Source organism: Podarcis melisellensis (genome assembly GCF_964234715.1).
Source record: "Podarcis melisellensis genome assembly, chromosome: 2".
NCBI classification, from domain to species: Eukaryota; Metazoa; Chordata; class Lepidosauria; order Squamata; family Lacertidae; genus Podarcis; species Podarcis melisellensis.
In genome coordinates this window covers 11,807,815-11,825,790 of record NC_138529.1, presented here as the reverse complement: position 1 = coordinate 11,825,790, position 17,976 = coordinate 11,807,815, and the positions used below count along the sequence as shown (strand labels likewise).

The 17,976-nt window shown below is 42.6% G+C and overlaps 3 protein-coding genes across 7 annotated transcripts in view; all 3 read left to right on the top strand.

Annotated features, from left to right (window-relative positions):
• The window catches only part of LOC309362869 (homeobox protein Hox-D3-like), a gene marked incomplete at its 5' end in the record, with an annotated part of 121,251 nt that overhangs the window by 31,348 nt on the left and 71,927 nt on the right, over nucleotides 1-17,976 (top strand). The window contains one exon of one of the 5 annotated variants that reach the window (XM_081898853.1): nucleotides 2,513-2,875. The exons of the other annotated variants lie outside the window; for them this stretch is intronic. Of the gene's footprint in view, nucleotides 1-2,512; nucleotides 2,876-17,976 lie in introns of those variants that run through there. 5 annotated transcript variants of the gene reach the window in all.
• HOXC5 (homeobox C5) overlaps nucleotides 1-17,976 on the top strand; it is a 65,544-nt gene that overhangs the window by 9,004 nt on the left and 38,564 nt on the right. The gene's annotated exons all lie outside the window — the stretch shown is intronic.
• Nucleotides 1-17,976, top strand: part of HOXC4 (homeobox C4) — a 51,649-nt gene that overhangs the window by 29,833 nt on the left and 3,840 nt on the right. The gene's annotated exons all lie outside the window — the stretch shown is intronic.

Here is a 17,976-nt window from a genome sequence, read left to right as displayed (position 1 = left end):
GAGAGAGAGAGAGAGAGAGAGAGAGAGAGAGAGAGAGAGAGAGACTTCATTGAGTTCCCAAAGCCTTCATATTCTTCCACAGCAGTCTTAAACACTTCTTCAGTTTTCAAAGGCTTTCAATATTCTGCTCTCCTCAAATATCCTGATTCTTATTGGGCCACCCGAAAAAAAACAAGGGGGGCAATCAATATTTCAGAAGTTTCTCTCACTCAGTTTAACGGGGCGTGGAAATTTGCGAGCTCTAGGATATGTATTTGAAAGTGAGACCAGTTGAAATGAAGGAGACGGACTTCTGAGTAAACATGTTTATTGGGGTGTAAAGATGTGTAAAACCAGTCATTTACACTTATAAAGCGTTGTGGCCTAAGCCGGTAGTAAACTGACAATAATGTTTGATGACAGAATCTTCAAACATGGGCCAGACACAAATTCTTTCTCTGTTCCTCCCCCTCCCTTCCCCTCCCCCCTCTCTCTCACACACAGACACAGACACAGACACCCACACCCACACACCCCTACCTACTTCTCCGGGGCTAAATTATAGTCTTGGTTCCACTGGATTTGATTTGCATTCATTAGAACAGGAATGGAAAAACCACACGTGGGTTTTCAGCATTGTGCAACCCTGCTTTCATAGCAACACTGAATTTGGAACCCCGGTTTTTGGGACTGGGTTTACAGTACTGGTAACATGGGGTCAAAGGATGGAATCCAGCCAGCCAGACACTCCAAGTCCTCAAGGTGCCAGAATACTCTTTCTTGTTGGAAGATGCTTCCATAAGGTTATCATTTATGGGTGTTCAGCACATTTCTCTTTGTGTCCAGGTACCTTCCACTATACAGGTCTGAAGTTTCTTGTATTTTAATGTGGCTGTTCTGTGATCTTGTGTTAGCGCAAGGCAGGTCTGAACCACTGAAGCTGCCTTATACCAGGTCAAATTATTGGCCCATCTAATCTAGCCAGCAGCGGTCTTCCACCAGAGGTCTTATCCATGAGCTGATACCAAGTTTTTAAACTGATATAACCAGCAACTTAAGCTGGGCTATTCTGTGTGCAGAAAAATGCCCTACCATTGAACTACTGTCCCATTCACTGAAAATGACATTAAAATCCAGGCAGGAGCTTCTAGGCAGGAGACACTTGGGCTCAATTTTTCTTGCATACTGTTTCTTGTATATTGTGCAATCATATAATTTACTTAGACTACATGCTAGAACTTTCTCTGTCTTATTAAGACTTAGGGATGCCAATACGTCAGTGGGAGGATGCACACAGGCCTAAAGTAAACACACACTCTGCTCCTACTCAGTATTTAGCTAGTGGAACCAAGACCATCCCTATTGCCTACAGCCAAGCCAAATGTTCTGGAAGGCCCATTATAACAGCAGTGACTCCTTCTTGTGAAAGAAAAACAGGTTGTTCCTCTTTGTAGAAAGCTACAAAAATCCTCTGGCCCTTACCAGTTTGGACCACATTAACCACAGGGGGCACACTCAACATTCTGACCACCCAGCTCTTTTTTTGAAGGGAGAGTGGGGTGATTGACAGAGGTTGCTTTACTTTTCCTTCACCTGGGTGCAATACTGCATCTTATTTGGCCGCAGCAAACTGAGGTTGCTAGCCTCTTAGGACAAAGTCCACTCCAGAAGCAGCGTCCTTGAGAAAGACCACACACATCTTTAATGAGCCAATGGAACCAGCCTTAAATAATAAAAAACAAAAACAAAAAGAAGCAAGCAATGAAGGAATTTACATGGAGCAGTTGAATGCTACGGTATATCTCAAACTATAATTCCTTTGGAAGGAGTCCATTGAGTGTTGGTCTTATGTGACATGAACCTACGCAGGGAAATGCTGCCTGACGGGGGTGGGGGAGGTTGTAAGACAAAGAGGGGAGAGAGGGAGGTGGAGGCACACTACTACTAATAGTAGTAGTAGTTCGGTACCTTTGCACTCTTTAACACAGTAATGTGGAGCATAAGATGGGAGTTCACTGTATAATTAAACGGTTCCCATCTGAGGTGAGCCCATTAAAAACAAAATAAAAGGGCTTGGCATTCCCTCCAACCAAGCACAGCGGAAGCGTTGGAAATCTGACTCAGGTCATTGTGCTTTTGCGCAAAGGAGATCCAGCCTTGCCCCAGGGCGCTTACGTAGGCGACAGATGAGCTCCTTTAACGTTTGTTGAACTGGGCAATTCAGCTATTCGGTATGGTTCTGCTGGGAGTGTTGCGAATCCCCCCTTTATCGCTAGATGGAAAAAAAAGATGGTGGCTGGTGTCCTGCTAAGTCGTGTCCAGCTTTATCTGAGGAAAAAAGATGCTGTTTTGTGGCATCCCACACTTGGACCTGAAACAGGTTTCCCCCATACGTTGTAGTTAAGGATTATATGGAAAGCATGGATGGGGGAGATATTTGCTTTTGGTAATTGATAGGAAGCTTGTACTGAAAAGCGAGTTTCTTACTTAGATGGGGAGGAGGAGGAGGAGGAGGAGGAGGAGGAGGAGGAGGAGGAGGAGAAATCAAAAGTTAGAAGAGGTCAGCCTAAGGTTTAGGTTGGAATCAGTGGCTTTATCACAGTTTACTTTCCCACGCCTTTGAAACGTGCCTTCATTTGCCAAACCCACGAAGAGAAATGCTGGTCCCACTAAGTAAACAGATACCATCAGCTTGGATTCTAATTCGTGCTCATAGGTCTTCACACAGGGCGTCTGACATTCGCTACTGCCAGAAGAAGCAGTGGTGGCCTCTCTCTTCGACAGCTCCGTATAAGAATTTAGTTCACGCTGGAAAGAACTCTGTGGATCGCACTTAGCCACGATTCCTAAATGGATCCTCCACAGAGGCTTATAAGGGTACCTCCGTCGATACCAGGTACTGGAGGACAAACTTTAGGAGACCATCATAGCGCCTCATTTGATGCTTGTGCTGCCTCCATTGTTCGGAAAAGAGTATAGTGGGCTTGATGAGCATTGCTTTGAGCCATTAAGAAATGGATGGAGAACCTCTGGCTTTCCATGTGCTACTATACTACAACTCCCATCATCCTCAGTCAGCATAGTGCGTGGTTGGCAATGATGGGAGTTGTAGTCTTACAATGTCCGGAGCGCCACAGGCTCCGTATCTTTGGATATTGTAGAAACCTATTATACAGGGTGAGTCCTTTAAAAGAGGCCCCGTGGAACATGTGTACCCACGGGGCCTCTTTTAAAGGACTTGCCCTGTACATTATTGATTTCAGACAGATAGATAGAGATCCACCGACCCACCCACCTGCCTACTGGATTTATCTATCATATTTATATCATGTTTTTCCTCCAGGAAGCTCAAGGGGGCGTAGATGTTCCTCCCCTACACTTTTACCCTAACAACATCCCTGTGAGGAAGGTTAGGCTGAGAGTTGGTGACTGGCTCAATACCTTCTTTCTTGGCCCTGTGGGAATTAGGGCATTGCCACTAAACAGATCTATATCTATATATTTACCTATAACCACAGACGTTCTGTCAATTCATATACAGTATATGTACAGTATTTAAATTATTGATCTCTGATGCAATACACATGGATCTTCATGGATCTGCCCCCACCAGGAGGTGGAAGGGAGAGAGAAGTTCAGCACCCCACCTCAGAGAAGCGTTCACAAAGCAGTCTTTCATCTGCAGAATGGGAAACTACTCTGAGGAGTTATGATTACAGGAAGCTTTGAGTCCCCCACCCCCATCAATTCTCTCGACTATTTCTTGGTTTTTGTTTTCTTTCCCCATAATGGATATTTTGGGGTGGCTGATACTTTCAAACTGACCTTTCTACTACCGAAAGATGGAAAGGTACCTGCAAGATTTGTGTCCTCCTGTGAAATCAAAAACTATTTCCAGAACGACAAGGAGCATGCCCGGAATGGGATCACGTGGTCCTTGTCCTCCACTCAACAAGAGGAAATAACATATAGGTGATGATATATATGTGTGAAAGCCAAACAGAAGAAAACATGTTGTGACTGACAGAGGCGATGTGACATTCACACGTCTGCCACATTCCCATTCTCCCCACCCCCACCCCGCCTTCCCTGACACCATCACCTCGAGTAATTCTGTCAAACTTCATTAGTTAGAGCTTGATATTTTATTTTATTTTACTTAGAAATTGTGTACCCATGTGGATTTTTTAAATAGAATAGAAATATGACGATGGACCATGTTCTGCCACAGGTAGAGAGGATAGACCACACATTTTTATGAACCACACTTTTTATTAATTAATATTATTTAATTAAGATTATTATTCATCTTGGGAGCTCTCACTTGGAAATCTTTGTAACTCATGGGTACTTTCTTTAAAATTATTTCCGAATAACTGGGAATAAAAATTGAACACCATAGTAAACAAGCTCAGTTTAAAAAAAAAATCGCATGAGTTTGTGATGTATATAAAAAAATAAAATTAAAGTTGGAATGTTCTGGGAGGAAGCAGGTGTTATTGTTGAAACAACAGCAGTTTCCTACATTGTAGTGAACTAGACGCTGCTTTTTAATGGGATTTCTCTACCTATCTGCTATGAGTCTCAACCAGGACTTCCTCATATTTGATAAAAACAAAAAAGAAAGGTGGCGGAATGGAAGAGTGCTGTTGATTTGTTTAGATACCTATCCCTCCCTATCTCACTGCCTGAAGCCGACTAACAGTCGGTCACAGAGTAGACGGCAAGCAGAGGGCTAGCGTTCCCTTGCAAGTTGAATTGCAGAAGATTTTTTTTTAAAAAAACAAAAGCCATCAATGTTTGAATAGCTGAGCAGAGCTGGCCGCGAGGGATCATCGGACTGTGTCCACTTTGTAAGACCCGAGAGTTCTTGCTAGATGTGTATCCTTGAGGGTTCCAACAAGGAAGTGAGAGGGGCGCTCAGCGCTTGGCCAAAAGCACCAGAAAGTCCTTTCAGAGCGCAGGTTATATTGAAAGCCCTTTGGGGTGGGTGGGTGGACCGGAAGAGTAAGAAGATAAAGAAATTGACCAGGTGCAGGGTTTATTTGGCGAGCTTCTGGAGAGGAGGATGCTACAGGGTTGAAACCTCATGCTTTAGCATTTGGGACAACCTTCTTCCATTCCCTTGACCATACACGCGTTCAAGTTTGTAAACATGGGAATAATAACAATTCTCGAGGTTGAGAGGGTAGGGAATGTCCAACACATACCAATAGTACCCACCTTGACTGTATATGAACACACCCAGCAGCTGGTTGTCAGACAATGCTATCCAATGCGTGTCTTCTCCAAAAGTCAACCCCGTTGAGTTCAGTGGGTCTTACTCCTAGGTCAGTGTGTGCCTAGGACTCCAGCCAAAGTATATTTGATTTTAAGGCGCTGCAAACACACCGACGGCACATCCCGTGCAAATATTTGCTGGGAGCAAAGTTTTAGATCACTCGCGATTGCCTAAAAGACCCCTAAAGGTTATCCCCACACACATCTCGTGAAAGAATTACGTACCTAGATGAATTTTATTGCCTTCATATCCTTATCAAGAAAGGAAACTTTCATGTAGTTCTTTCCTTTGGACCATTCTTCACAACACACAAACACCCGTTTATTTCCATTTCCTCTTCTCTCCCGTCAAGTCTTTGGTTTCCATTTGAGGGTATTGTGAATGGAGTTCTATTTGTATATCTCCCGTGGGAGCCTTATAAATTAGAACACTTTAAAACGGCTAACAGTAAAGACCAGGAAACCCATTGAGAATATTAATTAATTTGTAGGAGAGTGTTTAGGAAAATATATATATTCTCCTTGAGAATAGTGTGATATGTTGAGCAATTCAGCAGAGACGTGGGGGATGGGGCATTTTCGTCTTTGGGAAAGTATTCCTGATACCAGGCTTCTGCTGGTATTCACTCGTTTCGCTCAGTACAGCTCTTTAATGTGATGTGTGTGTGCTTGCTGCGTGCGGTGTGGGGGTTGTTGAATATATTATTTGTTTGTCACTCTCATATATGCGTGTGTTTATGTATGTGTGGGTGTATACATACATACATACATACATACATACATACATATATATATAAATATAATTTTTAAAGAAGGAAAGTGAGAAAGCGTCTATCTTGCGTCTATGCAAATTGCATTGATTGACTGATTTGTTGCTTGTATTGATTTATGATCTGGTTCTGAAAGAGCTTCTCTATCAAATGGCGTTTCCATTCGGTCAAGAGTTGAAATCCCAGTTATCGATTTTGTGTGCGATTGTGGTTTGCTTGACTTGCAATTTCTGTCTTTCCTGCCAGTTACCCATATTAGCCCTGCACCATATAACACCCCCCATTGGTGGTAAATGCCCTTTTGTCGCTGCCTCTGCTGTCGCTGGTGGTGTTGTGTGGGTGAGTTTATTCTAGTTTTAGAGAGGGATAACCTTTCGAGGGAAAAGGAAACGAACAACCTAATGCTTAAGGAAAACTCAATAGCACAAACAAAAGACGAGAAATTTGTGTACGGTTGATTAGGATAGTTAATAAGCTATTTGTCCATCCATCCATACGCCTATCTAAAATGCCTGCTTGAGGTTTTTTATTTTATTTTTTGGAGTCTAGAAAATGGAAACAATAATTTGCAGTAGCCAGACTTCCGATATCCAGTTCATTACATCTTCTGCAATGTCTGCGTACATTTAGCCATCTAATAACATTAATATTAATATTATATGAATATTGTATAATGTAATACGCAAATAGTGGAGAGGGAGAGAGAAATGTGTGGATAACACCTAGACCTTACACACACACACACACACACACTTATACAGAAATAGTTTCATACAACTACCAATAGGTCTCTACGTGCTATTTCCTGAGAAGTACAGATTTTTCCCTATTCATGATTCAAAGATGCAAGTATAACACGGAGGAAGAGGGAGGAGGGGAAGCGAATCACTACTGTTGACCTTTCTATTTATTTTCTGAACAAGGCAGGATTAGAGTTTCCTTGAGTCTGGAACATAAACAGTTGCAGTAACATGAACTGTAATGTAATGAACTATAAGCATTTGCAGGAGATTTGCGAAGCCTCTCCAGCTGCATGCCTGTGGCAAAAGCACTCCTCTTGCTGTCTCCGTCTTTTCAAGGCAGGAAACTTTCTCCCCCCACTTTCCCTGTAGTCTTCTTCATTGCAAGAGGCAGGGTTAAAAAGGGGGCGGGGGCGGGGGGAGAAAGATCAAGTAGAAGACCCCTTATTTCGAAAGCTATGCCCCCCCTCCCTTAAACCCATGCAATTGTAGTGGTCTCTCTTCCACCCCATTGCCTCACCAGGTGGCCTATAATAATATATATACAGCCCCCACCCATCCTCTCAAATAAAAGCAATGGGTAAGCTAGACTTTTATTGCAGGACCCTTTTCCACTCAGGAAAGGGAGTGGGTCATAAACGCAGGTAGGTGTCCGGTTTGATCTGTCTAAGCGCAGGAAGTGGGGGCTGGAGAGATGGGTGACTTCGAGGTTGTAAATCCCACCGATCTGCCAGTTCCCTTTGCTTTCCCTTCCTTTCTCAGAGGTGCTTGTGAAAAGATGAAACAAGCAACCAGGAAGGGGGTGGGGGACGGCGGCAAAGGGGTGGGTGGGGTGCAATAAACCCCCCTCCCAGCTCTGGTGCAGAACGGGAACGGAACACCATCTTCCTCTTTACAGCCGCGCTTTAAACAAACACTTGTGTCTCCTGCCTGGGATCTCAAGACAAGTTATTTGTAGTTTTGACTTCTCTTAAGGCGACGCATAATAAGGTTTAAGACCCTCGGTAGTTAAGATGGATGCGCTAAGGAGCTCTGTAGGCATTCCTGCTCCCCCTTGGATGGGAACTTTATTTGCACTAAATACGGCACATAAAGCGGAGAGACAGTGAGCAGAGCCTTTAAAACAAGTGGTCAGGCTAATACCTCCTGCGGGAAGGAAGGAGAGAGAGAGAGAGAGAGAGAGATCTCCAACCACAAGGCATCGCTTGAAAATGTCCCTTTCCCTGGACTGAGATGGAAGATATAACCTATTGCGATTATTCACAACAAGGAAAGGCTTTCCCCCTCCCCTGTCCTCTTCTCAGTGGGAGTGAAGATGTTCCTAACCCTGGAGGGGAAGAGAGAGCCGGTGCGGGGGGTGAGGACAGGCAAATAGCAAAACGACGTTAGAGTTGAGACCTCCCGAGGTTCACTGCCATCAAAACCTCTCTCTCTCTCTCTCTCTCTCTCTCTCTCTCTCTCTCTCTCTCTCTCTCTCTCTCTCTCTCTCTCTCTCTCACACACACACACACGGGGGGGGGGGCTTCGTGTGTAACATCAACTACCCGCCTCGCGATGCTGAGAGCCAAACCTCCATGGACATAGGCTCAGAGAAAGAGCGTGGGCTGTTGATGAGGGTATATTAACTCACCTGATTAGAAGGCTGTAAATGAAGAAAACAAAGAGATGAAAGGGATCCCCTTTACTCAGGACTACTGATTTATGGGAGTGGGTGGGTGGACCGCTGTGTGCGGAAGGAATCACTCCCTTTCTATGAACGTTCACTACTTTCTAATTAGTCTGTCTGCCTATCTATCTATCTATCTATCTATCTATCTATCTATCTATCTATCTATCTATTAAACAAGCTAAGTGACCCGACAACAGCAAAATTACTTTTTCTTTTTTCTTTCCTTTTTTTTTACGGAAAAATACAGTTTCCATATGTTTTGAGGAGTGCTACTCTTAACAGCTTTTGAACAAAAGGCACTTCTTTCCTTCCTTAAAATGCCATCGCCTCAGTAACAGAAGGGTATGATTTGAGCTCCAACAGGTATTTTTACACTCTCGTTTACAGGAAATAAAAACAGTCCTGTTTCCTGTTGCTACTGCTGCTACTGCTGTTATTCAAACTTAAAAGACCATCGCTGGTACACTCGGAAACCTGACATCTGGGTTCGTCAGTTTCGTAGGTCGACGGTCTGTCGAAACGAATTCCTCCCAAGGATGCTAACTGGAAGGGGTGGAGGATCCTAGGCCTTCTATAGGGGTCATCTATAGGCGGAGAAGCAATGCTGTATCAGATCCCCCGACATACTGCAGGGAACGCATATATGTATTCTGGTTTGTTTTTTTAATGGGGGAGTGGACTGTTATAAGGAGTAGCAGCTGCCAATGTGTTCTGTTATCCTTCCACGCAACTTACTACTATTATTTCTGTTTCCTCACCCATCGTTGCGGCATCTTGGTAATTTGCATCCCAGGGTTTTGGATTCCCACTAAAATTTGGGTTTGCCATTGTTATTTGGAGAAGCCCGTATTCATGGCATTTGGTGAACATGATGAGAATGTGAAGACGCTTAGTATTTCTCCTTCTCCCCCACCCAAATAAGGCAACTGATTCTTTTTCCTTAATCAAGTCTGCAATGATGCATCAGAGGCCTGGTGGTGTATATCATTCCTGAGATTTCTCTTGTCTGACTCCACAGCTCCTTTAGCTTCTGTAGGCTTGACTAATGACAGCTGAAATTGACAAAGCCTGCAGAATTATAATCGCCAGCCTCAGCTGGGAGATAGTTATAGACCCTCCTACATTTATTTAACAACAAAACATCACCTCACCCCCCTCCAACACATCAGCCTAAGTTTCTCTTAAGTTCCACCGCCTGCACTGTACTTACAGTTTACAGCCTTCTCTGAATTGCGGGAACTAATAAACGTTTTATTAAAAGGTTTTGATGGATTCACCTTTGGGATTAACTAAGATAATAGTTTATTGCACTGTGAAAGATTAAACTGAGAGTACCCTGGTGGGGAGAAAATAAACATTACAAATAACAAAGCTCCTCTTTAAGCATAATGCACCATTGTTCCCAGACTCAAAATATAACTCACATGATTTTTTTAAAAAAGGAATTCAAATAGCGTTTGATATTAAAAGGTAATTAGAATATTCTTCCTAGGCAGTCACAAATATCTGTTTATGTATTCCACATCTTTCCTTGGTGGCTTTTGGGGTGGGTAGGTGGCGGTGGGTTTGCAGTGTCTGATCGATCAGAAGATCAAATTAAGCCGGAATGATCATGGATGGGCGTCTTGTACATAGAAAGGGGAAGGTTAATGGACTAAAAGGATCCCAGAGTGATCATTCTGTAGATGGGCTCGATGTCTCCATTGTAAAGCAGATTCTCCCACACATCCCGTCCTCCAAATATTTGCACTTCCCTAGAGCTCAGTAGAACCTACTCCTCTGCAAATAGGTGGGCGAGAGTCGCCTGGATTGCCTTAAAACACACACGAACGCATTTTAATGTAGGGTCCCGTTTCTCCACTCCTTTGCTGTCCATACTGTCAGAAATAATTAGAAAAATGGAACTTACCCAATGCATTCTAACGAGAGAGAGAGGTTCATTTATGCACATCCATGTTCAAAAATCTGGAGCCCTCTGTTGCTGCTTTTTTGTTGACGTTATTGTGGAAGTACCAAACAATATTTATTTTCAGTGTGCATGTAAAGTATATGTAATATAATAAAATCTATAGCCCTTTCCAGTATGTACACACGCACCACAGTTTAGCTACGTGTATGTATATATGAATCTATCCCAGAACGTGCCCCATGGCACTCGTGTGTACATTCACACGCCTGTGAATATAAACTGGAAAGCACAGGCATAAAATCATAGAAAACAGTCGTGTTGCCAACTATTTCTTTGAATAAGATAAGTGCCTACTTTCGCGAGGAAACTGGCATTCATTAAAGAAGCAAAGCAAAAACGCTTTTAGTAAGGGGGGTGGCTATCCAATCCATCACAAGCTTGGGAGCAAAATCTGGCAGGTCTCCCGCAATTAGGCTGTGCACACCTACACACGTTTCCCGAAGACCATTGAGATGTAATGTTTTCTCTGACCTTTACGTGGGGGAAAGTGAACGGCGCCAATTGCCCTCTATCCCTGCATAATATCCCGCAGCACCATATCCTATTGCTCTGTGCTTAAGGGTATCCGTTGCCACGCAGTTCCCAGGCATTCCTACATCTTTCTAATCAGAAGTATCTAAGGGGAGACTCTGCTACAGCTTCCTGTTTGTGGACAGCATGGACAGCACTTCCCACGTGGAAGTGCCACCACCCCAGTGACACGGAGCATTCATGCTCTTTGTGGATAAAAGTTTGTAGTATGAATTTTACGTCACTGTAGGAGTTCATAGATCGATATAACCAATAAAATGCAGTCATTAAAGAGAAATCATATAGCATCAAAAATAGCCATCTAAAAGACCCTGCAGGCATTGAACTCAAGGTTATGTTAGAAACTGGGTGAGCTGGTGGATTTCCATTTTATTTTCACACACACACATATATATTCCTGCTTTTCTTCTGTCATGGAACCTAAGGGGTCATGGCATACATGTGGTTTCCAGGTGGTCACCCATCCAAGAGCTGACCATATCCAGGCATGCCTTAGCAAGCTGGTGGCCTCATGGACCTTGAAACCAGTTACAGTACTGTCCATCCAGAGACAGACAGTTGCTTTCTGTGAGAGCTGCTTCACATGAAGGTCCTGGTGAGTCTGCGCATGGGTGTTCACCACTGGACAACTGGAACATCATGAGACGATTTACATACATCAGCTGAGACTAAGGACCACAGACAGAGCTTTCATATCCCCTGCCATTGTCTTTAAAAAACCCACATAGTTTACAATAAAGTCAGTTCAGACGTGCAGATACAGTTCTTCGCAGCGAGAGGCAGGGAAGGAAGCACAGGTCCGTGTGAACCAGCTTCCGGATTTCTCCAGCCACATGAAGAAGGAACCTCAATTTTCATTTCTCAGTATCCATTAAAAATGTAGCAAAAAACACCACAGCGCAAACCTATGAATGTCTACTCACAAGTATGTCCCGCTGTGTTCAGTGGGTCTTACTCCTGGGTAAGTGGGTGTGGGGTTGCGGTGTGACCCTTTCTGCTTTCCAACCCACCAATCCCAGTGTTTTTTGGGGGGGTTTTTTAATGTAGCAAATGTTCTGCTTTTTAAAAAGCCACCTCCTTTGCTGAGCCAGTCTTAGGTCCTGTAAAGCGTAGTTGTCCGCGCCTCCCCCCACCAATTAATATTATAACTGAGCCAAGGAAGGAATTATAAATCTGGATGTGCTGATTCTTTAAAGAAAGCTATTGCCAGTGTCGTACACAGCAGTAGCAGCCTAATTTGTGTACGTGTTTACGCAGCGCATAATAAATGTCAGCTTCCCCCCTTGAATTTTCTCATGGACATTTAAGGAGTTTTCCTTCTCTTTTCCTGATTTCCCCTTTTTCCTTCTTTTAAGTCTCCTGTTTTCCTTATAAGCTACTCTGCGTGTCCTGCAACAGGGTGATAAGATATGCATCAGCGGTATTTATAGGGCTGGAATGAGGGGGTTCTCTGTGTTTCTGTAATTGGACGATTTTGAAATCCTTATCTCGGTTCTCAAAAGACAAAACCCTCACAGGTTTTCATTCTTCAGTGATGAGGGGATCGGCCCCTCCCCCAGAACCGGCATACTATGGAACTCAGCATTCGGAGTCAAAGTAAATACTATATATTTTAAGCTGTATAAGAAACCAGCACACAGTTAGTTCCTAAAGGAGGTTTAGGCGCAATCCTATACCATTTTACCTGAGAGCCAGTCCCATTGAACTCAATGGGACTTACTTCTGAGTAAGCAGGTATGAGCTTGCTTTGCTTAATGATTGACCGTCATGCAAACGATTCACAGCAAATGATACAACACAAATAAATTTAAACAATTTTCTTTCTTGGCTTATTTTTAGTCTCTCTCCCCCATCCTACTCCGCCCCAGTGCTAAAACTAACACCAACATTTTAATGCGTGTGGATTAACTGTTCAACCTTTTCTTTAGAATCTATATGTAGTCATTAGGGATTTGGTAACATGTTTATTTTTTATAAAAATCGCTCACCAAGCTTAGCTGCATACAGTCTGTTGTTAGCTATAGGTATGTCTTCTTCTATTATTATTATTATTATTATTATTATTATTATTATTATTATTATTATCATCATTATCATTATTATCATTATTAACAACAAAACACCCCAGTAAAGGAAACATGATTCCTACCCAGCTGAAAATTATTGTATGGACTCTCCAGTAGGGTCAGTCTTGAAGAGTTCATGAACTGAAGCTCTTCGGTTAGCCCCCCAAATAAACAAACAAATAAATAAATAAATGGATTTGCAATATAGTTTCGAATCTGGCTTCAGCTGAAAGGGTGAATCAGGCGGGCTAGCGGGGAGGGGGGGAGGAGAAGGCGGGCGGGGCGATGCTCTCGCCCAAATCAGATTTTGTTATTGTTTTGAGTGGGTGAAAAGGGTGGGATGGGGTTGGGGGTTGGGGGTGTAAGGAAAGGGAAAAGAAAAACCAACAATTTCTCCAGCATAAAAATGAAACATCATATTCGTTTGCCTTTGGGCTTCATTTTTTCCCTTCTACATTATAACTAGTTATTGAACTCGCTAGAAGATCTAAAGGCCATTTGCGAGGAGACAAATTTCAATGGAGGTTCCCCATCAATAACTCCTTGGCAGTGACCTATTGGATCAAGTCAAACAGTTGAGGTGAAATTCAGGTCACGCCGTCTAAGCAATATTAAAATGCGTCCACTTTTTAAAAAGCCACTTTCAACGAGATTTGAAGAAAATTGAATTCCTGGGAGAGGGAGGGAGGGGTAAATGGGGGCTGGGTGGGGGTTGGGGTGCTTGCGGAAGAGGGAAGGAGAAGATGGTTTGCATATATGTGCTTTTTCGAACAAACAGGAAGAGTTCGTTTTTAAGGGTTTTAAACGGAGGAATAAATATTTATAGGCTTTTGCTTTTTGGAGAACCTACAAGGGGTAATGTGTGTATATGTGGTTGTGGGTATTTTTATTTTTATTATTACTTCTGGTGACATGCTTTGGTTATTCAAATCGGTTTGCACCAACTCATTACTTTTAGTGACAACAGATTTAAAGAAAAATCAATTAAACATTTGCATATTTCTTTGCATAAATTAGACCTGTCTCTTTTCATTGTGGGGAAGGGGGGGGGAGAACACCCAATGATTTTGTGACACTTTATGCTTTTGTTTTTAACTTTTGTTTCCAAATGAAAGTGTAATTAATTTTTTTTATTGTTTCATGGTATCATAGAAAAACCAACTTTATAAAGATATACCCCCTCCACCAGAAAAAAAGCTGTATTTTGACTCCCTTCCCCTAATACACACTTTTAAAATCCACTCTTTGAACTTCTTAGAGGATGTTGATATTTTCTAGAAGAAGTTACAATACACGCACTGAAGTTCGGAGCGAACCCAATTTCAAATTGCGGGGGGTGGGGGGTGGTTGATGCAGAAAATACATTTTTGGATCTGGATATTTAGTCAGAAGGGAATATATATATTTATTCTTATTCATTCAAGAGTAACCTTCCTTCTCAGCACTGTATTTTAATACTATATATTTAAAAGCCTTATAATAATATGTGAGTAATAAACCGAATCTAAAACACTGGCGGGGGGGGGACTGTCCTCTCTGCACGGCCCAGTGAATTTTAGTTGGACAGAAGCCGATTTTTTTATGAACTGATCATTTTATATGTCTCCCCATTTTTTTAGGGGGAGGTAGTTATGCGTGTGACCTTAGCTAGGATGTGGCTTTCGTGACAAGGGGCTTCGTATTAGTATTATTATGATTACTAAACAATGAAATAGCAAAATCTCAGTGGCTAGGCACTCCCCCCCCCCAATGCACAGATTGCAAATGGCTAGAGGTGTAGGTTACCAAGCGGTCAGTATGGTAATGGCTCGCACAATGAATCCGCGGGGACAATGAACACTTATTTTTCTTCCGTACTGTCAAGTAGGCGCTTTGTACTCAGAAATGGTCCTGAAAATGGTAACCAGATAGACACACCAGCTTTGCAACCCGCTTCTTGGCTAGGCTGGGAATTAAGGGCCAGGAATTATTTAATCGAGGTGTTGTATTTTCTATTGCCACTCAGAATGATGATGATGATGATGACGATGATGATGATAATAGCAATAATCCGGTTTTGCCGACATTGTTCTGCGGGTGGGAGAAACGGAGGCCAATCGGAGAGAAGTGGGAGGGGTACTGGAGAGACAAAAGAGGTTTGTGCCCCACTAATTCCCCCCCCCTTCCACACGTCCTTGGAGCCTTCTTTGAAAGAGACAATAAAAGGGAACTCTTCCAAACACTTAAGAGAGGAATACATGCCCCCCCAATAGCTTTAAGAAAAATATAAACTTAAGGGACTAATGCCTATTTTAACAAGGAAAGCAGAAGGTCAGTGAAAATAAACTACAGGAATGAAGTGAAATAAAGAAAGAGCAATCAAGTCCACTGGGGGATTTTTTTTTAAAAAAAAATAAAAATAGAAAAGTATATGATTAAATATGCAATCCTGTCCACACTTCCTGTGTACTTAAAAAAAACAAAACAAAAAACTTTCGCGTAAACATAGAGAGCCTTATTTTCACATTTTGCTTCTGGATCCTGTGTATACATTTACTCGGGGGTAAGCGTCAATGAGTTCAAAGAGACTTACTCCCGAGTAACTGCATACAGCCTGGCTTTTTGCATACTTCCTCGATTTGCAGTGTGATTTGAAGGGAATGAAGCTCTGTTGTTATGGAAGTTACTCAACTTCTAATGGATTATATGGCAAAGCTGCCCTTTCATTCATGTGCATCTACACAAATAATTAAAAGTGTAAATATCGATGAGTAGGTTTAGGTGATTATTAGGATGACCCAGGAAAAGAAAAAAGCACCACCCACCAGGAATGCTGAACTACTTGAGAAGCTGGTGATTCCAAGTTTCTAGCACGTTCTTACAGTAGGCAGTCTACTCAGGAGTCCCTTTTGAGTTCACTGGAAAGTAAGAGCCACGGGGTTTATAGGCATTTACTTCCTATTAAGTGTGCTTAAGATTGCAGCCTCAGTTTATAGATCTTCCTCATCTCCCTCCCTCCCTCCCTCCCTCCCTCCCTCTCATATAATTTGAATTATGCTGAAATTAATTAATAATAGGTCCAATCCCTCCAATGTCCAGCATTTTAAAATCCCACCGAATTTAACTGCAGAGAGCTAAGTAGAGCTTAAGTGAGACCATGAGACTACGGAGAGAGTGTATGCAAGGTCCTTTAATCAATCAGTAAAAGGCTGTATAAATACTAACCACTGCTGATGCTACTACTACTATTACCAGTAGTAGTAACAGCAGCAGAGCAACGCAAGGGGAGCTCATGTTAATGAAATCACGGTTATACATCTCATGGAATGAGGAAATAGTAGCTATGGCAAGCACGACCTCTCTCTCTCTCTCTCTCTCTCTCTCTCTCTCTCTCTCTCTCACACACACACACACACACACAGTATCATAAAAACTCTGAGAATCCGCCCAGAGTTCAGTAGTAGTAATAGTAGTTGCAGCAGCCAGCAGTACAATCCCTCTGCCACTGGAAACAACTAGACACGTGCCAACATTTTTCTGGACGGTTCACAATGATTTTTGAGGAAAAACAGCAAAAAGGAATAATACCGGCCAAAGCGCGTGGATAGCTGAGGCGTGCCTCAGCTATCCACGCGCTTTGGCCGGTATTATTCCTGTTAAGTATGCATGTCATTTTAGACTACCAAAGTAAAATAAAATAAGAATGGCAGTTTCCTTTTTTATGCAGAATGAGTTGAACGGGCAGAGTTAAATTTAAGAGATAACATGAACAGGAGTTGTAAAGCTTGCCTAGGGGGAAAGGCCAAAATAATACCTCTGACATTCATTTCTCTATTCTTAGACTGAACCGTCCTCTTCTTCCTCCTCTTCAGGAATGAACCAGCCCATAAGCAAACAGGTTGACAGTTCTCCATAGATGGACTGAAAGCTACCCATGTACGGTCCTTAAACAGAGATGGGGGGGGCAACAGAATAAAGCAGCAAGGAGGGACTTGCCCACTTATTTAGTGAATGCATTGATTAATAATAATAATAATCCAATAGGAACCATAAATGTTAATAGCTATAAAAAAAGTGGAAGGTTGTCTTCCATAGCTCGGTTCCCAAAGCTGTGAAAGCGTGGATCCCATCTTGATAAAAGCAAGGGATCCTCTCAAAAATATGCATGCCCTACCTGGAAAGGGCTTAGCTTGTTAAACGACTTTTTAGGAAGTCTTGACAGCTGCTCTCCTTTCCCTGACGCCACATCCATGAAAAACAAACAAACCCCAAAACAAAACAAAAAAGACATTCTGGAACACATCGGTGGGGGAGGGGAATACGCTTCCCACCTTCCCCCAGTACCACAAAGGCCACATTCTCCAGTCGTTCATATGCACCCTGTAGAATCGAAGTTGTGTGAGCGCCTCAATCACAAATTCGTCTCTAGGGGAGTATATGGACGACGCAGAGGCTTGTTAATGTCCGGCTTCCTTTGATTTCCCCTTAACTGCTAGAGTTATAATTAAGATTTCAGCTATCCAGGGGAGTGTGTGTTTGAGTTCCTTTAAAATACACATGCATTCTGAGGAAGGGGAAACAGATTCAAAGTGTGTGGTGGTGGTGGGGCTTTGTTACAGCTAGATCGTGAATAAATAGTTAAAATAACAGGGAAGGTAAAGCGTGCTTCTGATAATAAAATCCACCATTGCTACTTTTTTCTTGGATAGAAGGAACAGCAGTCATCGCAAACACAAGCTCACACAAGCCCTTGCCAGAGAGAGAGAGAGAGAGAGAGAGGGAGAGAGAGACCTAACAATTTCAAGTGACTGATTTATGGCGTTTTACAGCCCCATAAAAACTGTTACAACCAGCCCAGAGCCTCCGACACCGCTGGCACATTTAGTCTAATAAATAAAACATAAACAGTTAACTTTATGTGTCACTTTTATTGTTATCAAGTAAAATATTGCAATGCCCTGCAAGCTATGATTTTCAACTATAATTGTTATCA